Source organism: Eptatretus burgeri, chromosome 12, assembly GCF_056783735.1.
Source record: "Eptatretus burgeri isolate ZD-2024b chromosome 12, Ebu_testis_v1, whole genome shotgun sequence".
In the NCBI taxonomy this organism is placed as follows: Eukaryota; Metazoa; Chordata; class Myxini; order Myxiniformes; family Myxinidae; genus Eptatretus; species Eptatretus burgeri.
Window position 1 is genome coordinate 84191109 of NC_140972.1, and position 24575 is coordinate 84215683.

At 45.0% G+C, this 24575-nt stretch overlaps 1 protein-coding gene across 4 annotated transcripts in view; it reads left to right on the forward strand.

Moving 5' to 3' along the window:
* The first annotated feature begins 2757 nt into the window (after positions 1-2757).
* Positions 2758-24575, forward strand: part of ATP8B2 (ATPase phospholipid transporting 8B2) — a 145893-nt gene continuing 124075 nt past the window's right edge. The window contains exons 1-2 of one of the 4 annotated variants that reach the window (XM_085848702.1): positions 2758-3433; positions 12618-12688. The gene's annotated coding sequence lies outside the window, so the exon portion shown is untranslated. Of the gene's footprint in view, positions 3434-12617; positions 12689-23191; positions 23252-24575 lie in introns of all 4 variants that reach the window. The other 3 variants (XM_085848703.1, XM_085848701.1, XM_085848705.1) reach the window with 3 other exon arrangements.

The following is a 24575-nucleotide window of genomic DNA, read 5'->3' on the forward strand; positions in this document are numbered from 1 at the left end:
CTTTGAAACCTTCCATTCACTCCATCTGTCCTTGAACACAGCATGCATTAGCAACCGGAAAACAAATGGCGTCGATGTAAATGTGCGGGGACATTGGTGAGTACGCCTTTGTCCGATAGAGGGGCCATCGTCGGGATGTTCGTCGTGGGTTTAAAAAGCGCAAACATGATTCTACACTGTTCTGAGGCGGGAAAACGTTGTTTTGACAGTTTTTACTCTTTATTTTTAAGGATTTTTTTGAAAAAGAAAAAAAAATCCAGGTCAGGGACATTCCTCAGGTCGGGCGGGGACGCTAAACAAGTAATTTTTTTTCTGTGGCCTTATTTTAAATTCAATCTGAATTCTGTTTTCACTCTCCGTAGTCACCAAGGTTGATGAACACTCGGTTGCATCGAGTTTTGTATCCGAGCTGACCGTCAAACCCGCTCGGGTGGATTATTATAGATTTGTTTTTGAACTGTGGATTGTTTTTAATAGGCTGAGTGTGTACGTGACGTGTCAGGTATATGACCCACATCATGTTTGTTTGGAGGTAGAAAACTGACGTGACTGGTACATGACTCATGGATTTTTTTTTTGGGGGGGGGGGGGAGGTATAAAAAAAACTGGTGTGATCGGTACATGATTTGTTGGGAACTAAAAGCTGGCGGCTATTTTGAAAATAAAGAAAGAAATAAAAAGGGCCTCCCTTTAAAAAAGAAAAAAAATCCGATCAACCGTGTTGTGTCGTAAAATCAGTCAACACGAAATTCCTTTTGCTCAATCGTTTAATGGCGGCTCGAACCTCCTTCACTCCTCACAGCCCGGTGACGTCACTCTCGGTTCCATCTCGTCAGTTCCGGTTCATCATGCAACTCTCACTACCACAAAGTGGTTTTCTTTTTTTGGCCTTATCCACTCTCAACTAAACTTTCCAGGGGGATTAAGGATCATTCATAATTCAAAAGACAAAGATTGCAGCTACTTAGTTCCCTCACCTCACCTTCCATTTTTTTCTTTTTTTTGGGGGGGGGGGGGTCCTATTCCTTTATGGACTGTGCAGTACACAAAATAAAATTGACCCCTCCAGCTCAGTTTCCTAGAAAAGGGGACACAAGCGGCCATGAAGTGCTTAGAACTCCAAATTTTTGGAGGTCACTTTGTGCCGCATTGACTGCACGCTGCGCGCTCGTCTCCCAAAACCCCAACCCGTCTCCCTCCACCCCCCACTCCTCCCTCCACCCCCCACCGTGTCTCTCCACCCCCCACCGTCTCTCTCCACCCCCCACTCCTCCCTCCACCCCCCACCGTGTCTCTCCACCCCCCACCGTCTCTCTCCACCCCCACTCCTCCCTCCACCCACCCCCCACCGCCTCCCTCCACCCACTCCCCACTCCTCCCTCCAACCCCACCGCCTCCCTCCACCGCCTCCCTCCACCCACTCCCCCTCCTCCCTCCACCCACCCCCACTCCTCCCTCCACCCACTCCCCACTCCTCCCTCCAACCCCACCGCCTCCCTCCAACCCCACCGCCTCCCTCCAACCCCACCGCCTCCCTCCAACCCCACTCCTCTCTCCACCCCCACCCTCTCTCTCCACCCCCCACCCTCTCTCTCCACCCCCCACCGTCTCTCTCCACCCCCACTCCTCCCTCCACCCCCCACCGTGTCTCTCCACCCCCCACCGTCTCTCTCCACCCCCCACTCCTCCCTCCACCCCCCACCGTGTCTCTCCACCCCCCACCGTCTCTCTCCACCCCCCACTCCTCCCTCCACCCCCCACCGTGTCTCTCCACCCCCCACCGTCTCTCTCCACCCCCCACTCCTCCCTCCACCCACCCCCCACCGCCTCCCTCCACCGCCTCCCTCCACCCACTCCCCTCCTCCCTCCACCCACCCCCCACTCCTCCCTCCACCCACTCCCCACTCCTCCCTCCAACCCCACCGCCTCCCTCCAACCCCACCGCCTCCCTCCAACCCCACTCCTCTCTCCACCCCCACCCTCTCTCTCCACCCCCACCCTCTCTCTCCACCCCCCACCGTCTCTCTCCACCCCCACTCCTCCCTCCACCCCCCCACCGTCTCTCTCCACCCCCACTCCTCCCTCCACCCCCACTCCTCCCTCCACTCCCCCACTGCCTTCCTCCGCCCCGCCGCCTCCCTCACCCCCAGAAGCCTCCCTCACCCTCTCACCTCCCTCCACCCCCACCCCCACACACTCCTCCCTCTACCCCCACTGCTTCCCTCCCCCACCCACTCCCTCCACCCCCACCCACCTCTCTCATCCTCTCACCTCCCTCCACCCCCACCCGCCTCCCTCTCACCCCACATCCACCCAACTTCCCCATCCACTCACCCACCTCCCTCACCACACCTCCCCCACCTACCCACCTCCTTCACCACACCTCCCTCACCCCCCACCCACCTCCCTCATCCCCCACCCACCTCCCTCATCCCCCACCCACCTCCTTCACTCCACCCCCACCCGCCTCTTCCCCCACCCCTCCCGTCTCCCTTACCTCCCCCCACCCCTCCCATCTCCCTTACCTCCCCCACCCCTCCCATCTCCCTTACCTCCCCCCCACCTCTTCAGTCTCCCTTACCCCCACCACCCTCCCCTCACTCATCCCCACCCTCACTTCTCCATCACGATCGACGTCGTTGTTTTAACATATTTGACTATGAATGAGACATCAATCATGATAATCCAATACATGTCATGGATGATGGCTCATGTGACGTCACAAAATGTTATTTTAGCTTTGTGGAGGATAATGTACAGTAACAGGAAACCTCACCATGTGGGTCTCGGTTAGCTCATCACGGAAACCTGATTGCTCAGTTTATAACCGCCGGAGCCCGGGTCTGGTATTACATGTCTCCTTCCCATCCTGAAGTTCATTGGCTCAATAAGGGATTATTATTATTATTATTATTATTATTATTATTATTATTATTATTATTATATACTTGGTTTTACACTCTCATGTACTATCAGGATGTTGAGCGTGTTTAGGGTTCGAGTATATAAACTTTGTTGAACAAGAAGAGATGGTTGTTTGTAAAGTTTTATAAAGCATCCCGACGTTAACCACAGCCCCTGGAAGGTTTGAGTGGTGGCTGCGCGTGGAACTTGACTCACCCACGGTGGGTTGAGACTCTGTCTGTACACACGGGGCGGTGAGTGCACGGAGCCGCAGTTGTAACTCGAGTTGGTTCCCATGTTCACGTGCGATGACCATGACGTGGCTCTTCTTTCCTCCAGGCTGAATGTCCGTAGCTCGTGGACCTCCCCATGTGTGGTTTCCCTCTAAATATAAACGGTCCAGAGAAGCACGGTTTCGATACCAACTGCAACCGTACTTGACCGGGGCTCCTCTACCATCTGGCTGCGACGACCGCTCCGGACGGGGTCGACAGGTGGCTCTTTGAGGAGGGTGCAGCGGTGTCCCCAGGTGGGTCGATCTACTGAACATGATCTCCTTTAGTCCTTTCCATATGTGATCGCACCCTCTCGAGTCGATGTGTGTGTGTGTGTGTGTGTGTGTGTGTGTGTGTGTGTGTGTGTGTGTGTGTGTGTGTGTGTGTGTGTGTGTGTGTGTGTGTGTGTGTGTGTGTGTGTGTGTGTGTGTGTGTGTGTGTGTGTGTGTGTTTTCGCTCCGATATCACTCACTCAGGAGTTACCCACACACACCATGAGGTCCCGGTTCACTTCCTCCTTTACATTATTTCTCAACTCGAACCTCGACTCGAGGACGTACGTTGGAAGTTCGTTCCGATTCAAACTTAGTTATTTCTTTCCAACCTGGAGCATTGTTCGTCTGGAGATCACGTCCGAGTCCCACGAGTCCCACGAGTCCCCGGACTGCACGTGGATGGGTGTTTGGTGTGAAAACTCGACCCGCACGTGTTCTAACAGCATGATGGATCCCTTTTGCGCAAAGTACAGTATGAACAACAACGTTCGTGGCCCCGTGTACCTGGGACAGTAAAAACGGGAACATTGTACTGTGTTGCATGTGTCGCTAGTTTATATTTATCAATAACGGGAAAGAACTTTCCTCTTGATAGTGTAAGGTGCTGTCTACATATGACGTATGCAAAATGGAAATTTCCCAAACCATCACCACCACCACCACCACCACCCCCCCCCCCCTCTAACCATCTTCTCCCATTCAATTCCCTCTCACGCCCTACACTCACCTTACTCCCACCTTTTCACTATTCCCTTTCCAAATATCTTTCCTCAATACAGTACGGATGACACTTGTATAATTGTTTAAGTTTTCTTCTCCAGACAGCTGTCTGAGTTATGAATTTGAGACAAATCCTTTTTTTTAATGACCGCACAGCGAAGATTACCACAATAAGAGGGAACTTGCACAAAATATGGAATGAGTATTGCAAAACGAGTTGCATGTAAAAGGAGTTGCAGAATGAGGAAGTTTGTAACCATAAAAACCCAATACTCCCAATTGCATTGCATTCTGCTCCATTATGTTTTATTTATATATATATATATATATATATATATATATATATATATATATATATATATATATATATATATATATATATATATATATATATATATATATATATATAGGATAGGGGGAGACACCTGTTGTAGGGTTTGTTTCTACAATTATTACCCTCAGTTTTTTTTTTTTAACCCCTTGGAGTACTAAACCACCATTTAGAATTTTGTTTTTCTTCCTTTTCTGCCAATGTCCGAGCTGTATATTGTACCGAGCTGACTGGGACTTGCAGAATGAAAGTTTGCATCAATAATAGGAATACAAAGTATGCAGGGTTGACATTTTTTTGACCTTGACCTAATGTTAAGGTCATGACCTAATTATAGACATTTTAATATTTTTCTCCATAATTTGACTCAGGTTTGTCTGACCGGAATGAAAATGCCTTCTCGACAGCCTTCAGCAAGGTGCGTTGATGCTTAATCATAGACTTACGTCCACCAACTGGACTGCGCGCTCTCCATTCATCGTGTACAAATCATGGCCTCATTAGAAATCTGCGGCGGTTATCGTGCACTCCCCCCCTCCCCCCAATTTGCAGTCCCCCCCATCCCTGAGCAACGCCGGGTAACCCTGCTAGTTAAGAAAATATTTATCAAAAAAAAACTTGCTGACACTGAAAGGATCACGAAGACATTGTCATAGGTCACATGGTTTGGCAGCCATATTGGATTTACCCTAAAATCTATAAAAAAAAAATCTTCTCTAGAATGGTGAGACAAATTGAGGGGAAACTTCACACAAATGTTCCCCAAGCCATGGTTGTTCAAGTTTGTTAAGGAATAATTATTGATCGGTCACATGGTTTGGCAGCCATATTGGATTGACGAGAACTATTAAATAATGTTTTCTCTGGAACCGCTTAATCGATCGAAGTGAAACTTCGCATTTATGATTTAGTAGTCATGGGAATACATGTTTTAGATTTCATCTTGATCGGACGCATGGTGTGGCAGGCAGAATTATTTAATTTTTTGATATGGGTCTTTTTTTTGTTTTTTGTAATTTGTTTTTAGGTTTGTTTGTTTTTTTTTTGTTGTTTTTTATGTTAAGGCTCACTTGGCTGTGCCTGCATGGGTTTGAGGGGAGAGGAGTCGCAGCTGAAATGCAAATCCTACCCAGGTTCCTCTTGATGACTTCATCTTTGCTCTTTGCTTGTTTGAGTTCCTTCAAATGACTCCAATGCAGGACTTTACCTATCTGGTCTTCCATTTGATTTAAATTGAATTTATTTAACCACATTTTAAATTCAATCGAAGAATGAATAATAATGAAAAACGTCATGGGTCAGGGTCAGGTGTCCAATCAAAGTGGAACATCTTGGTACCCGGTCATCAATGGCAGCAGTTATAAAGTGGCAGTTCTGATTATGTCTCATTAATTACGTAACACACCAGTGCACAAAAGCAGTCCTGGCGAGCATCTGCAATCTCTGATTGCTCTTTTTCTTGTTTTTAGTTATACTATCTTCATCACAGGGAGCCTGGTGTTGGCTTGGTGGTTAGGGTGGCAACTTGGGATTCCAGGGTCCTGAGTTCAACCCCCGTTGGCCGCTGAATTGATGCACCAGGGGGTTGACTCAGCCTGTCATCCTTCCGAGGTCAGCAAAATGAGTACCAGTGTGTACTGGTAGAGGGGTACTGCATCAGCGACACAGTCGCGCTTCCAAGAAATGATAGCTACCCCGGCAGCTAAGTTGCCATACACAAGAAGAAGAAGATCTTCATCACATTATTTGATCTTTTTACCTCTCTTCTTTATTTCCTCTTCTTTAATGGGCACAATTATTCCCACGTTCTTGTCGGGTTTGCTAGGGAAAGGTTGGCCCATTGGCCCAAGTCTTTCACAAACCAGCTTTGTCCTGACGTTCAATTAAGGCTACGGCAGGAATTTGTAATTTGTTCAGGGTGTCGGCTATAGCTCTACTACTCCTTGTGAAGGACACCATGGGATCTTTAGTGTCCATTAACTAATGCTGGCAGATGGGATTCCTGTTTAACTTCCATCCCTGATACGGCACACACATTGATGCAACTTAAACGTAAGTCTACTACCTCTGTAAGAAACTGTCGGGCAGTTAGACGTACGAGGTGTGTTCAAAAAGTATCCAACCTTAATTTTTCGTGCGTAAATAAATGAAGCTAGGGAGGCGTGGTTTGGTGCACGTATGTAGGCGATCCTAATCCGTATGCGTGAATATTTTCCCGCCTGCAGAAGCTGTCAGTCGCCGACAGTCCGCCGATGAGTGAGGAAGTGTAAGTGAGCGCCGTTGGATTTTCGTTTTTGACAAAATGACGGAAAAAGTTGAACAACGCTACTGCATCAAATTTTGTGTAAAGCTTGGCGATTCCCAAGTGGAAACGATCCGCAAGATTCAACAGGCCTTCGGGAACGAAGCAATGGGCATCACACAGATAAAAGAGTGGTACAACCGCTTCAAAGATGGTCGCACATCAGTGGAAAGTGAAGCACGTTCTGGTAGGCCCTCAACATCCCGAAATGAAATCGTCATTGACCAAGTGAGGACCCTGCTGATGCAGGATCGTCGAATCACGATCAGAGAACTTGCAGACGAGGCGGGCGTCAGCATTGGATCCGTTCATTCCATTGTGACTGAGGATTTGGGCTGAAGGAGAATCTCAGCGAAGTTCGTGCCAAAGCTGCTAACGATCGAGCAGAAGCAACTCCGTTTGGAGATCGCACAGGACATGCTGGAGACTGTGAACAGCGATCCCAACTTCTTCAACACAGTGATCACTGGCGATGAGACCACATTGATCTGTCATTTTGTCAAAAACGAAAATTCAACGGCGCTCACTTACACTTTCTCACTCATCGGCGGTCTGTCGGCGACTGACAGCTTCTGCAGGCGGGAAAATATTCACACATACGGATTAGGATCGCCTACATACGTGCACCAAACCACGCCTCCCGAGCTTCATTTGTTTACGCACGAAAAATTAAGGTTGGATACTTTTTGAACACAACTCGTATATGTTTATACTGTACTATTCATTGTCTTGTTCCAAAATGTATGTCTACAAATGTCAGTCTATGATCAAGAAACTACTTAATTTCAATTGAATTTTACATTTTGAACATGAACCTGCAGTTTAGCATTACTCTGGCTCGGAATTTGTGAAATTGTATGGAATGTCATCCCAACTGTTAATTGTTTTACTCTGTCTGCCTGTCTGGTAGTCAAACAAAATTGAAAATCATTCCAAACAAGAAACTTACTGCATTTAAGGACTCTATAAAGAACACAAACAACAGGCACAAATAACTAATTTAACGTGTGGGGTTGATTCAGCTACGGCAGGAATTTGAAATTTGTTCAGGGTGTCAGCAATAACCTTATTATTAATAATAATAATAATGTGGTGTAAAAGACGGTCCATCAACGGTGGTAAACTTCTGAAAAACTATTCTTGTTTCTTTCCTACAGCCTTTAAAAGTTATCCTACAGCCTACAGCCAAGTGCGGGCCCGTAGGTGCGTGCCAGTATGGGCAGCTTCGTTCCTTCGCTCGTAAACGACGACTGGATTGGGGCATTGTTTCAATTAGATCGGACCAACCGTATCATAAATGGCCATAACTTGGGAAACATACTCAGGTCCCCAGTGTCAATTGTGACGTCATATCAAACGAAGAAGAATTGTGACGCCCCCTCTCTCTTGCCCCCCCTCTCTCACCCCTCCTCTCTCTCCCCCCTCTCTTGCCCCCCTCTCTCCCCCTAGTCTCGCCCATCCTCTCCCCCCTCCTCTCTTGCCCCTCTCTCTCGCCCGTCCTCTCTCCCCCCTCTCTCTCTTGCCCTCTCTCTCTTGCCCTCTCTCTCTTGCCCTCTCTCTCTGGCCCTCTCTCTCTTGCCTCTCTCTCTCTTGCCCTCTCTCTCTTGCCCCTCTCTCTCTTGCCCCTCTCTCTCTTGCCCCTCTCTCTCTTGCCCCTCTCTCTCTTGCCCCTCTCTCTCTTGCCCCTCTCTCTCTTGCCCCTCTCTCTCTTGCCCCTCTCTCTCTTGCCTCTCTCTCTCGCCCCCACTCTCACCTCTCCTCTCCCGTCCCCCTCTCTCGCCCCCTCCTCTCTCCCCCTTTCCTGAATTGTGATGCCCCCTCTCTCGCCTCCTCTCCCCCTCCTCTCCCCCCCTCTCTCGCCTCCTCTCCCCCCTCCTCTCTCTCACCCCTCTCTCTGTAAATGTATTCACAAATGTCTACCAAGCACAACAATTAATTCAAACCTTGGGAAAAAAACAGCTTTCAAACCCTTGGGAAACAGCTCTTTCCCTTGGAAAAATTCAAACTTTGGGATTAATTAATAATTTGAACAATGAATTCAACCTTTGGGAAAAAACAGCTTTCAAACCTTGGAAAACACTTTGGAAACAGCTGAAACGGATGAAGAACGATATCAAACCTTGAAAAGGCACATACTCAGGTACCCAGCGTCGATTGTGGCATCATAGCAAACGAAGAAGAAGAAGAATTGTGACGTCAATCGTGCAATAAAAATAAAGAAATAAACATGAATTGTGACATCATTCGTGATGTCATAGCACCGTGTCTTGTTATTGGTCGACAGATAAATGGCCGTAACTTGGGAACCGCTTGTCTGATTAATATCAAACCTTGAAAAGGCACATCCGCGGGTCCGCAGCAATATTCCTGGCAAGTTTCAATCAGATCGGACAGGTGGTCGTCGAGAAACGGAGAAACGTCGCAGACAGACACATACAGATACAGACAAGCCGGTAGGCGACGACTCCAACGAGGGATCCGCTAGGATCGAAGCGCTGGATACGATGCTTTTCATTCTGACCGATCCACCGACGAAGATTCATTGCCAAGACGTATTGGCTCACATCCAATTGTTCCTCCACCTGGCAAGATTTTTCCTATTGCGTATTTTGCCAACTGGCACTCCTCATAAAAAATGACGGTAAATAGACACCCTATTTTGAAGGACTACCATTTGAAAAATAAAATCTAAATCAAAAATCGGCTCGAGTGAAATTTTCTAAATATCTCGAAGTGTTTAATTCCAAAGTCTCGTTTCTCCACATTCAAAACTGTAGGACAAGTATTAAAAATAGTGAACGCGGTTTTTCGGCCGCCGCATACAAACGGGTGGTTGCTTAGCAACGAAACTCAAATGCGCACACTCCCAGCGCATATGGCACCTGATCGCCAAGTTTCATCGTAATCGGTTTGCTGGTTTGTGCTGTGGAGCCTCGCGTTGCAGACACACACACACACACACCCACCACGCACACACACACACACACACACACACACACACACACACACACGGAAAACCCGACAATAAGGGATATCTAGCGAATCCAACAGACACACACACAGATTGCTGGAAGTATAGATAGATGCTTTAACATGGTACAACACAAATCACCTGGTTGGAACTTTCAAAAATCTCCAGTTTAGCAGCACTTGGAAAAAAAGTATGCCATTTTATGCCTTTTCAACCAATAAAATTTGCCATTCGTGCTCTCATCGTTGGGGAATATCGATATTCAGACAAAATCATAGCTCGTCGGATATATATATATATATATATATATATATATATATATATATATATATATATATATATATATATATATATATATATATATATATATATATATATATATATATATATATTGTCGCGGTTTCGCGCCCGCCGGCGTGCGGACGGCCACGTAACTCGAATCGCGGCACGTCGCCCACCGGACGGACAATCCAGTCGTGACCCTCTCGGACTAACGCCGGGAACTAGTCACGGGTGGACCTTTCGGTCTCACCGCGATCGTGCCAATCGGCCCCCGCGTGGGATAGGGTTGCTCGCCAAATTCGACCTACCTAAGTACCCACATGGAGGGTAGACCGGGCGATCGCACCTCGCCGCAGGTCGACTTCGGACACGGGCCACTTTAAGCGACCCGTTCCATACTATCGGGATAACCGAGCGGTGTTATTCGTCGGCCTCGACAGTTCGATTAATTATCGGGCGTTTTAGCCCACGACCAACCCTTTACGTGAAGCAAGATGGAGATTCAATAGAGGAAAAGACGAAGCGAAGCAGGAAAACAGTTCAACAATAAGCACATTTATTTCGCGATGAACGGAAAGCACACATATACAATTCCACCAAAAGCACATGTAAAAGAAGAAGACAATGCAATATTACACAAAAAGCAAATGCAACAATGCAGATCTAACCGACTACCGGGCACACGGCAACACTTATACAATTTTACTTCACAGACGGCGCCGACAACACGTATTCCCAAAGCAAAAGAAAAGAGAACCACCCTCCAGGGTGAGGCGGGCCTGGGGCCGAGACCGGGTCGGGCCTACCGTCTGATGATGAGACGCAGAGCGGCGGTGGCGCCTCAACTCCGCGGGCCTCGCGGACAGTGTCTGGTAGGGGGTGGGAAAAGGGCCCCCTTTGTCGCACTATCTCAGCGCGGGGGGAAACAGGAGGGGGTTGCTGATGCTCGGGGGAAGGAGGATATCACCCTGTCTCGGGTCCCGCGGCGAGCGTCTCCTCCTCCACCTCGGTCGCGTTGCTGGCCTCTCCCTGTGCAGCTCCCGGCACCGACGCGAGCACCCCCTCGTCCGCCTTCGCCGCCGCCACCTCTCCACAGCTCCGTCCTCTTCACTCTGACTAGTACCACTTCTTTCCAGCTCCACCGACGACTCTCTTGAACTCCGCACCACTCAACTCGAACTGACGAACGCAGCCGTTTATATATGCCCCGTGGCTTTGCTCTTTCACCCTTGACCCTCTGCCTCCGACCCTTCACCTCTCTAACTGGCTCCCCATTGGACCGAGGAAAAGTGGGCGTGAATGCTTTTTGATCCATGAATTTGCATATAGCGTCCTCACTCCAACGCCCTGGAGGCGGGGCCAAATCGCCCCAGCTCGCCGATAGGACGGGACAGAAGTGGGCGTGAGTCGTTTTTGATCCGTTTTCTGCGGAAAGTCCGTGATGTTTTTGAACACGCTGCTCGGTGCGCGCCCCGCACGAGTCCAGCATCGGCGCCCACGAGTGGCGCGAGATGGTGTGGATGAGATGGTGACGAGTTGTGACGGTAAAGGTCGTGGCGGTTGTGGTGAAGCGGCGTTGTGGTTGGTGGTTGTTGTTGTGAAGCGGCGTTGTGGTTGGTGGTTGTTATTGTGAAGCGGCGTTGTGGTTGGTGGTTGTTGTTGTGATGGCTGTTGAGACGTGGTTGGTGGTGGTAATAATGGCGGCTGGTCCAAAATAAAGATAGTAAAAGAAAAACGGCTATCCTGAAGAGTCGCAGCCCACATGAATGACATTTATTCCCTCTAAACAACGGGTTTGGGCCTAACTACACATATACTTACCGAGATATCTCACCTAAGGGACCTGAAATGGTGGTTTGTGAATTTCGTCAACCACAACAATATATTGTGCTCAGAAATGCAAAGTAAGCGTTTTTAAAGGACCCTTCTCGTGTACTTTTTCTCAAGACTGATTGGGGTAAGGTGTTCTATGAACTCTCGTTTTTCTCAGTTTTTAGCCGCGTCTCTCGTAGCGAATGAGGCTCCAAGAGAGCTCCACGTTGTTGTTGTTCTCTTCTTGTTCTTCTTCTTCTGGTGAAGACAAAACCTTTCAGACTCGGCTCCTTAAATACAGTCATGCGTCACTTAACGACGGGGTTACGTTCTGAGAAATGCCTCGTTAAGCGACATCGTCATTGTGCGAACATCATTTTTTTTTCCGTTTTCGAACATCGTACTTACACAAACCTAGACACCTAGGCTATATGGTATAGCCTATTGCTCCTCAGCTATAAACCTGTACAGCATGTTACTGTCCTGAATACTGCAGGCAATTGTAACACAATGGTAATTATTTGTGTATCTAAACATAGAAAAGGTATAAAAGTTTTAAAAAAAAGGTACACCTGGAGAGGGTAGATTAATTATATGTACATTTTATAAACACAGTACACTTAGGCAACACTAAATTAGTTTAAAAAAAATTTTGTTTCTTCAATAATAAATTAACCTTAGCTGACTAACTTTTTTACTTTATAAACTTAAAATGTTTTTTTTTTACTTTTTGATGAATGCTTAGGGTCCATGATGAACAAAACAACACGAGATGAAATCAAGCACATGGAAAAAATGATGCAATCAAGAGACGCGGTAAACACGAGATGTACAGTAGAAGAATGCTGCGTGACATGCCATGCTGTTTTACAGTAAACTTTTTTTTTATAAGTAGAAAGAGTTCACTCTAAAATAACTATCAAAAGTACAGTATAGTAAATACATAAACTAGTAACATCGTTGTTTATTATCAATATCAAGTATTATCTACTGTACATAATTGTATGTGCTATTTTTATACGACTGGCAGCGCTATGTCAGTTACATCACTCGGTTATAGGAATTTTACAGCTCCATTATAATGGAGCTGGCAGATCCGTCGTATATGGCAGATCCGTCGTATATGGCAGATCCGTCGTATATGGCAGATCCGTCGTATATGCCATCTCCGTCGTATATGCGATCCGTCGTTGCCCTAACCGTCGTTATGCGGCGCATGACTGTACTAAACACCGTTAAACATCCTCACATTGAGGGTGCCTTTTGAGAGCTTCTATCATCAACTTTTAAATATATTCGGACATTTGCTTTAAAGTTTCGAAAAGTTCATGTTACTATTTAAAGATTATTTATTCCATTTAATGTGTTGTAATTTCGTAAATGTACGATTTTCTCGTCATGAGCAGGAGTCTCCATGACGAGTCTCGCTATTGGCTCCATCAAGGCACGTGACGAAATATCGGAAGTTGTTGTTATTTACATATTTATCTATTTTTTATTAATTTATTTATTAGCGGTGTGGCATTGCGAACGCTGGCTCTAAGAGAGCTCCGCGTTGTTGTTGTTGTTCTTCTTCTGGTGAAGACAAAACCTTGATGACGTGGCTCTTGAACACATTTGTCCTTGTTCCTAATGTATCTGCCATGTTGCTAATTATAGTTTAGCAGTTGGTGTTGTCTGTGGCCCTTGTTAGATTAATGGTAATGTGACAGAAAAAACTCTGAAGAATATGTAACTGCAATTCTCCTGACTGGTGTTCTTTGTTTTGTTGTTTTTTCCATAACTATTATTGAAACAAGTCACAGTCCATTCAAAGTACACTGCCCCCATGCCAAATAAATAAATAACAAATCCTCTAGCGCACGATATCGGCGATGCCGCCTTGCAGCACATGGAGTCGGAATTGGGAGGTAGCGTGGTGTACCATAATTAATTGATTAATTCCATATTTAATATAAAATATACAAATAATAATGGTAAAATAATTAATTTCTAAAGCAATTCCCAAAAGGCATACCGAAACCACCACTGTTTCATACTAATCTGTAACTTCAAAAATTAAGTAATTAATGGAAAAATGAAGAATTAATTGATTAATCGATAAATCAAAAGAACCTTTATAGCAAAATCATTTGGTCATTGTCATGTCCAAATATCAGCTTTCTAGCTCAAAATATGCCTGAGATATTGCCAGAATGAGAAATAAAATATATAAGTAATTCATAAAACGCTAATAATTAAGTAATTAATCAATTAATTGATTAATCAAAAAAGAAAAAATATATATCGTTTTTTTTTTCAAAGCACATCTTCACTTTTGGCCCCAAATTTCAGCTTCCAAGCTCAAAGGATGGCTGAGATATCGCCGAGACAAGCAAAAAAGAAAATAATTTATTGATTAATTGATGAATCAAATCAAAAATACCCCTTAAAGCCAAATCACTTGGTCACAATTATGTCCAAATATCAGCTTCCCAGCTCAAAAGGTGCCTGAGGTATTGCCCAGATGAGAAATAAAATAAATAAGTAATTAATAAATTAATTAATCAAAATATATATAAAATACTGTTTTGCCAAAGCACATCTTCACTTTCGTTCCAAAATTTCAGATTCCTAGCTCAAAGGATGGCTGAGATATCGCCCAGACAAACAAACAAACAAGAAAGCAAGAAAACAAACAAACGGCGTAAAAACTTTTTTTAAAAACTAAAAAAAAAACTCCCATCCTTCGGTGCCCGGCAATGATGTCACGCATCGCCTGGATATGGAATTGGGAAGGAGCTGTGTACAATAAAAGCGTGTTGTTGGCAGAAGGAAAGACGAATCTGAGCTATAACCTCCTGATTTTAGGAGAAATAAAGGGAAGGAGAATATTGGATAGATATTTTTGGATTTGGGTTGAAATGTAAACTCAGGTCATTATCTCAGGATTTTTCAGTGATTGGTGAGTTAAGCTCAAAGAATAACATTGTGTTACAAGTCTAAGTTGGACAGTAGATAACTGTTTAGGGACATCTCTTATACTGAAGGACACTTTTGTTGGACAATGTCCAACAGCTACCACTCAACACCAAGCATGAACAAATTTTAACGTAAGTGAAACATTTTTTTTTGTTACCTCCGCCATTGAAGGTGTATGAAGGTTATGTTTTCACCCCTGTGTGTTTGTCTGTCTCTTTATCTGTGAGCAGGATATCTCAAAAAAGGTGCGGACGTATTTGGACGAAATTTAGTGGACACATTGGATGTGCGACAAGGATGAATTGATTGGATTTTGGTGAACCATCCACATCTGGACACGAGATTTTTTTTTTTCAGTGATTCTTCACCTTTGAGATATTGAGCCAAAAACTATACAGAGCTTGATATCGCAATAAGTTATTGACGGATTTGGACAAAACTTGGTGGACAGGTTGGGTGTGTGAGAAGGAAAAATTGATTTTTTTTAATTTTTTTTTTGTATACACTATCGAGGCTCGTATAAGAGCTAACACACATAGCGTACAACAAGGGGAGTAGGAGACGAGGGGCAGGAAAGGGAAGGAAAAAAACAGTGTGGAACAGAGACGTGACGAGATTTGTGGAAGGGAGAGGGATGGGGCGGCGTAAACAGGGGAAACAAGATGGACACCACGGGGACTTTCAGGAAGGAAAGCAGGGAATTTGAAGGAAGTAGGATTGGGGTGGATTCGCGGGTGTAGAACAATCGTGGTTTTTGATACGGGATGATAAGAGATGGTGGTGAACAGCTTTTTTGAAGACCTGGAAGGAAGAGTGGGATTGAAGAGAATGTGGGAGTTTGTTCCATAGGTGGAAAAAAAAGAGGAATGAAAGAGTGAAGGTGAGCAGTGATTCTTGATTTTTATTATTTTACCAGAAGGGGTTTGCTGTTGGACCTTGAGCACCCTGCAGAAATATGGGGGGGGGGGGACTTTTGATCGTTATTTTAGAGTAAACTCACAGACAGAGCGGGGTGGGGGGGGGGAGGCGAGGCCGGAGAGGACATGGTAGAAGACAGAAAGACCACCGACCTGCCTGCAGTGAGAGAGTAAGAGACCCAAAGACTCATCCTCATCGCAGCAGATACCAATGATCCGAAATGCCTTGGTTTCCACAGCGTGAAGCTGAGAAAGGAGAGAGGCAGGAGCAGCAGCCCAGAGGGGAGAGCAGTACTCCATCAGGCTGCGGGTGAAAGCTTTGTATGTGGTCAAGAGCTCAGGTGTGCCAAGGAGGGACTTTGCACAATGGAGGATGCCCAGTCGGCGACTGGCTTTCAAGGCCAAGTTGGAAATGTAGCTTTCCCAGGTAAGATCATGGCAGATAGTGAGACTCAGAAGCTTGAATGAAAGGACTTCTTCCAGGGGATTGTTGAGAAAGTATATGGGATTGGGGGGGGGGGTTCCAGACAACACAAAGCTTACCGCATATCTTCGGAGATATATGGTGAGTGTGAGATTTGTCAGAATTGAACGACGTGTTCCATATGTTGGACCAGTTTGTGATTTTATCCAGATCTGCAGAGAGTGAAGAAGCTGCTGCTTGCCGGTCTGAGGGATGACAGAGGGTACGGTAGAGGGTGGAGTCATCAGCAAAAAATAAAGAGGATTTTCCAGAGAGTCCAGATCTGGATATGAGATTCGATTTTGATTCGGGTCTGAATCCAGACCTGGATATGAGAACTTTTTTTTAAGTTTTTTTAAGTGTTTCTTCACCATTGAGAGATGGGGCCAAAGCCGACATATAGCATGATATTTCAAAAGATTGTAGACGGATTATGACAAAACTTGGTAGATGAGTTGTGTCCATGATAATAACAAGCCAATTCGATTTTGGTTCAGGTCCAGATCCAGATCTGGCCTATTGGTGGGATACAAAACATTAACTGTTCAGCCTGGCGATGGATGGTACGCCATCAAACGAATGCCCGTTCTCGTTTTGTTTTTGTTTTTTTTCGAGAAGAAAATCAAAATTATAACTCCATTTTGGCTAGTTCATTAAGCATGGTTATTATCAAAATAAAGACCAATTACTGCACCGTAGTCCCAAGAAAGAAGCCAGACATAACACACACACACACACACACGTATACACACACGCATATATATATATATATATATATATATATATATATATATATATATATATATATATATATATATATATATATATATATATATATATATATATATATATATATATATATATATATATATACACACACACACACACACACACACACACACACACACACACACACACACACACACACACACACACACACACACACGTATAAACACAAAAGCACAGATATATTATTTACTGGTAAGTACTTCCAAACACTATTTTATTTGAAGTTATACCCTTAACTTATAAGCACTTTACTGATTTATCAGCTGGGCACCGTTTTTCATCGAGTTTTCGATCCTTTCAGCTCAGAACCTCTCCAAACGGCAGATCCACAACCCCGGTCGCAGGTCCACATCAGTAGATTACTCAACATCAATGGACCCACAACCTCAAAGTTGTGTCCAGACAGTCGGTCAACACAGCAATGCAATATCCTTCTTCAAACTTATTTCATTATTACTTTTATTTAAAGTATTACTACATTTGAATAAATTTAATCGTACACCACTTTATATGATAATATATTTAGCGATAAACACTTTACCTTGTAGACATGTCCATGACATGCCTGGTGTTGACTTAATGGTTCGGGTGGTTGGCTTGGGATCCTCGGATCCTGAGTTCAAATCCCCCTTGGCTGTTTAATTAATACCAGGTGGGGTTCACTCTGCCTGTCATCCTTCCGAGGTCGGCAAAATGAGTGCCAGCTTGCTGGTATCTTGTGTTGGAGTGGTGACCCATCCTGGATTGTACCCAATAGCCAAGGAGACTGCTTAGGCAGCACCAACGCTCTGTACAGAGTATGGTCCCAATGGATGATTGGATGTCCATGACACAGCACCTCCATATAACCATGGACTCAAATTGTCATCGATAACCTATTTCAACATGCTGCACTATATATCCTCGTAACCACCAACAAATTACTTAATGCTTATTTTAAATGTATTTTATAAATTACGTTTATTTGTTTTATTTATGACCAAGCCTTAATTACATGTTGAACTGTACAAGGTGAAATTTAGGAGGGAAATAATAATGATGGTGGGGGTTGGGTCGTCTGTGCCGGGTGGTGGTATGGCCATGCTAACATATTGGTATGTCACATCCATACACCCTGTTTGCTAAGTGGTGCCCTTTCTCTTTGTTCTTTAGTTTTTTGAAGGGCTCTTGTTACAATGACTGACTGCACTGTATTGTATTAACAGGCAGGTGCCCTGCTTACCGTGTGCCTGGTTTTAACCTTTGCCTTGTCAGTGGCTGTACGGGCAGGTCTCTAATTTGAAATGTGAGATGCATTGTCTGAACAATGAAAACATTTTATATTTCCCTGTGTAAACAAAACATTTTTATTTTCGTGTTTAAACTCTGTCCCAATTCCATCCAGTTTACTGACATTGTGCTACTTGAAAACTGAAATTCCAAACGGTTTGTTAAATAATGAGTTCCTTAAACCTTTTGTTGTTGGTTTTTTGTTTTCCATTTCCGAATCCTCATAATCGAGTCATGTGAGGCACAATTTGGTGTAGTTAGTTGATCCAACAAAGAAATGGTTTGGTATTAAACATTCAATTACATTAAAATAACTGTTTGCGTAACTTCCTTCCTGAGGTTGTTTAATCCAACGTTTCCCTCCAGTGCTTCAAGGGGGTGATTGATGCACCACCATCTCGTAGCAATTCCCATCCCTACCTGTATTCTTTTCTGCCCCATTAAGCCTACCTAACCTAACTTAACCGAGCCCAGTCCTCTTGCTTGAAGGTAGCTAGCTATTGTGTTTTGCCTCTGGTTGCTGGTGCATCATTCTCTGTGGACACGGCTGTGCCTCTGATGCAGTGCCCTAAATTACCAGTGCGATGTTACTCATTTCGCCGACATCGTAAGGATGACAAGCTCAGTCAACCCCACCTGGTGTTAATTCAACAAATGACAGGGGCTCAAACTCAAGACCCGAAGATCTTAGGCCAGTCAACTTGACCGTTCAGCCAACACCAAGCTTACCACATGAAGGTTACGTCTCCTCTCTCTTTCTCTCCCTCCCCCTCTCCTTCCTGTTCATCCATTCCCTGGCTTATTGTGTCCAACTCTTACTCCCACTCAGTGTAACCACTCCTTGGCTTTTTTCACAAGATCTTGGCTATTCGTTGTTCACCTTGGCGTCTTGGTTTTCTATAGGTTTTCTATTATCATCGCTTTTCCGAAACCTTGTGAATTATTGGCTTTTTTCATTGGCTCACCTTGGCATTTATGAAAATGAGTGGTCACACTGCTCCCACTGGCAGTTCATACCTTTTGTCACCTTGCTCTTCTACGAGCTTCGATTTTGTGCAGAAAATAAATAAAGATAACTGTGCAAAGATTTAGGATGAATGTCTGTATTGACAAACAGAGAGAAGATTTACCAGATAATATTGGCAAAGAGAGAGAGAAGGGGAAGAAGAAGAAAAATTTCAATCTCCTGCCCTTTCCTCCCTTCCTCCCCTCCACTCCTCCCCCCCCCAACTCTGCAACACACCTGTACGTATGTTGAAGCATACCAGAAAGCATGAAGCTTCAGGCTTAAAGTTCCCCTGACATGAAAAAGTACTGACATTTCATTTATATATGTCCTAGAGGAGTTTTTCATCGTGATTTCAGATCTGACAATGTTTTTTCACAATACTCATTCTGTAAAATGTAAAAGTAAAAAAACCTCTTCGGGAACGCCCCTAAAAATTCTCCTGAAAGGGGCGTAACCCACATGACGTCAGGTACAGGACGACAAAGGCTGCATGTTAATTACTCGGGTTGTGGTCTACGTGATTCTATTGGTTTTCTGTGTGTTTCCACATTTGATTGGTCGACTCAATCGCTTCGTTCGTTTCTGCTTTAAAAAAATCGAACATTTGGTTTTGAATAATGGATGACATGGACTTTAATTTGTCTGGTAGCGACAGTGAGTGTGAGAGAAATGAAGGATTTTGGTCTGAATCACATGGAGAATTGTGGGATAACATAGTCGCGGGAGGTGAAGTTCAGGTAGCTGGAAATGAAGTACGACCTTAGCAGTTCAAGCCCGAAGCAGGACAAGCAGAGGAAAATGGCGATGAAATTCCCGGAGTTCATGATGATTGGGAGGACGTCGAAGGAAGACTTGGCAATAACAACTGGTTAGACTAAATCTTATTCGTAATTCAACAATGTAAGTTCGACTAGCATACTGCTCGATATCAGAAATATTTTAGTGAGGTGACGTGAACAGCGCAGCGCAGCGGACATGTTTCTCTGTGGTGAATTAATCACAAGCAAGGCCAGCGCATGTCATCGGCCGTATCTCTCCGCGCGTAAAGCGAAGCAATCTTGCCGTCCGGATACGATGAAAACTTGTGTGCAGAACACACCTTGCGACACAATTGTCTCGAGTAGTCCGATAAATCTGATGTTCCTTTGCATTTTTATTTATTTTATTCCTACTGTCGTCATGTAGCACCAGTAGAAAACAATGAAAAAAAGAGAATAATAAACAAAAGCTACAGCACGTCAGATTTATCGGCCTAGTCGGACGGACGACGGATTTATCGGACTAGTCTAGAGTCTCGACTCTCGAGATCTCGAGTCAATCCACTCTGTGCAAGTTTCTGTATGTGACGTCAACGCTGCGATTCGCTGAGGTCAACTTTTTTTAGGGGCAGGGCATAGCAAGTTGTGAAAAGCACAATAAATGATCGAAATATTGCTCTAATTATCCCATTTTTGATTAATAAAAAACATGGGTGATTTATTCACTAGGAAGGTCAAGTTAATATATAAATAACCAGAAAGTTTTGCATGTCAGGGGACCTTTAAGGAAAATTAAAAACATCATGGAAAATCGATAGGTACTGAGGTATTGAGAATTATGAAATGAAGACTGTCTTGAAACAGGACAAAATGAATTGTAATTCTGTTGATTGGGGTAACTACAGTTTCATCTGGGAACAGAATTCTGATCAATGGTGATTCGTTTGGCAATGATTCTCTTTGAGTGAATTTCCTTCCAATTCAATTACCTGCTCAAACTGACCATTCTAATTCGCTTCACACTGTTTACCAAAATATTTCAATGTTTCTAAATTTGCACTTCAAATTTGATGCTTTACACTTTGTTTCTTCGACTCATGGATGCCACCATCTCATTGATCGCTTCACATTAAGATGAGTTGATCCCTCATACTGAGAATGTGGATGTAACGAGACGCATACAGATCACGCCACAATACTGATTGCAATCGGCATTACTATATCATACATATTGTGAAACTTTGCCTTAAATGTCAAGTGAGAATATGCATCATTGTATTAGTTTATATATATATATATATATATATATATATATATATATATATATATATATATATATATAGTTGTGGTTCGCCAAAACCGCATGCCTCGAAAGCAATGGCACACAACATACAGTGATCCGAGGCAGTTATTTTGTTAGTCTTCGTGCAGTTAGACTGGTGGGTTAACGGGACGAAGTACGTTGTTTGGATCTCATCATTATGTCTATTACCTATATCTATCTTGTATTCTAATTTCTATTCCAACCCTTTCCTTTTTGCCATGGTACAAAATAAGCAAGCACACACACCATTCAATATGCGATTGATAATAAGCACACCATAATGCCTCCTGTGGCTTGGGACCACCACAACCCCACTGCATACTATATCACCCACGCATCGCGCACCATTATTTCATTCAAATCTGCACACCAATTCCCAACCGGCATCTCACCTTGCTTCGCACCTCCCTCACCAAACCTCACCACTTCGACCACAAACGTCTCCCGCACGCGGTAAAAATATTCCCACACCTCCTCGTACCTCTGCATTCCTACAATTCGCCACTCTATATCGAGGAGTACTGCACAAATTGGGCTGTCCTCCGCACCGCACGATGCTGTGCCAAGCAACAGACATTGCTATTCGAGTGTGAGTAGTGAGGAAAGTCCATTACTATTTCACATTCAGACTGCACTTGGAGAACGTTCAGGGCCAGGGTGCAGGCTCAAAGAGCCAGTCAGGTGGCTATGTTGAGTCAGGAGCTTCGACCCGTGCCAAAGCGGATGGGTGAGAATTTCCGGTCCTGGAGCCTGGCAGGGAGTGGCTAGGGCTGCTGTGGCCCAATAGAGAAGCAGGATTTGGGTCACAGCGTGTCGCTTTGGGTCATCACCCCACCCTTCACCTGCGGCTTATAAAAGCGGAGCGCGTAGCTGTGGACTGTATTCTCTTCGTTGCCTCTTCTTCACTGCCTCCCCTTTGCTGACTATTCACTCGCTGTCTCGCTCGTGGTGTGCGATTGCTAGTACGTTCTTCTTGAGAACCTGATCCGGGGCGACTGCCGAGATTCCTTGCCGTGCTGTTAACGTTTCGCCACCCCCGTGTAGCCAGATGCACCAGTGTGGAGCGTGTGTTGCCATGAGCAATGTGATTAAGCAGGAGATAACGCACCACATCTCAAGGTGGGAATTCTCAGGCGGAGTGTCCCACGGAAGTACACTCGACACAAACACATCTATACACTGCTAGGTTAGGAATCTTTCTCCTTGTGCATCTTCTCTCCTCTCTCCCTCTCTCTATCCCGTCTTCATTGGACACACAAAGAGTATCATTACTGACTTGCAATCCCATTTTCCTCTGGCACGACACTCCACCCCCCACATTGCACTACACCACATCTCCCACTCTCACACCTTAGACACCACCAGTATTCCTCCCACCGACCTCTCCCAAAGCGTTCTGGGGTGCGTTGGTCTGCCGACCGCTCCATATATTGGGGGGCCATTTATCCTCATCTGCTATCTTTCTCTCTGGGCTACGTGTGTGTGTGTGTGTGTGTGTGTGTGTGTGTGTGTGTGTGTGTGTGTGTGTGTGTGTGTGTGTGTGTGTGTGTGTGTGTGTGTGTGTGTGTGTGTGTGTGTGTGCGCGCGCGCGTGTGCGCCTGTCCTAGTTTAAGTTAAGATTGTAGAAGTTGTAATGGGATAACTGCTCTGTGTCTGCTTTTGTAAGATTGCTTGCCTTTTTCCACTCCCTACAAATTCCTTGCTATCCCCTGCTGTACGTGAAAATAAACCCCATTCAATGTGCCACATCCTTTTCATCACCATTGTAAATAAATGCTTTGTTTTTAAATGTTTCCAGCTCGTTTTTGTCTTTTCTTCCATTGATCCAGCATGGTTCGCACCCAAGTTTAGCCGGGACGTTATCCCCCAACGATGTGTTCCCGAGCCCGGTACGTGCTTGTCAGTCCCGCTCGGCTGCATCTGATTTGGTAAGGTAATCCTGTTTGAGCAAGTGTGTACTGAGGGCGTGTCCCCCAGTAATTAGATCACGTGACCTTTCGGTAAACAGTCTCAGATGGAAGACCTGAAGTCGTGTGGTCGAGTTATTGGCGTTCACGGTCAATTCATGACCCACTGCATCACAAAGTTATTTGAGTGCAAAGGCCTGCGATTCTGGAGATTCTGGTGGGAACCCGAGGTAGCTCACCCCTCGTGATCTTCGCCCCCGACCCCGGGTCTGCAAAATATGTATATATATATATATATGTTAAAATATATATATGTGTTAAAATATATATATATATATATATATATATATATATATATATATATATATATATATATATATATATATATATATTGTTACGGCTGTGGAAATTCGCAGAGCACCATATCGGTCCTTAGTTCAGTTATGTCGATAAGTTTGTGTTCAGTTAGATTTCTCCACCGTTGTCTAATGGGAATTATTCTTGTGATCAGGGATGTGATCTTTGAGATAGTGTTTTTCTTTTACTATCGTTATTTTGGACCAACCGCCATTACTACCACCACAAAGCGCCACCAACCCACAACAACCATGATCACCACCACCACCTTCTCATCAACCGCCCAACCACACCACCCTCATGACCACCACGAACGCCAGCCTCACCTTCTCCACAACAACCACAACCACCTTCTCCACAACCGCATTTCAATGACCACACCACTACCTCAACAACCACACCACAAACCTCTCCACATCGAATAACATCTACACCACGGATACTCATCAAGAAAGGAAACAAAGGCAATGGTAGGAAAACCCGTTACCCCCACGGAGTGTGGGCAGAACCACAGCGCCGAGGAGAGAAGTTCCGATAATGCTGGGATTTCCCCTCCCACTTTTTTTCTTGCTTTCCCGCGCGCTGGGACGGGGGAGGGGTGAATTGAGCCAGGGTTCAAAGTTTAAGTAAAGGAGGGGCCCTCATTTTGGGTGAATAACGGCCCTGGTGCCACACTCCCTTGGTGGCAACAACCCCAAACTTCTGGAAGTTTCCCCGCACGTGCTGGAAGTAGGGAGGGGCGATGCATGCATGGGTATAAAGGACGAGCTGAGGAGAAGGTCTGTCGGTTGTTGGGAGTCTCTCTCTTGAGGTTTGTTGGTTGTTGGGAGTCTCTCTCGAGGTCTGTTGGTTGTTGGGAGTCTCTCTCGAGGTCTTTTTTTGGAGCTGAGGAGAAGTACGTCTTTTTGGAGGTCGAGAGGGTCGAGGTCTCTGTCTGGAGGTCTGGAGG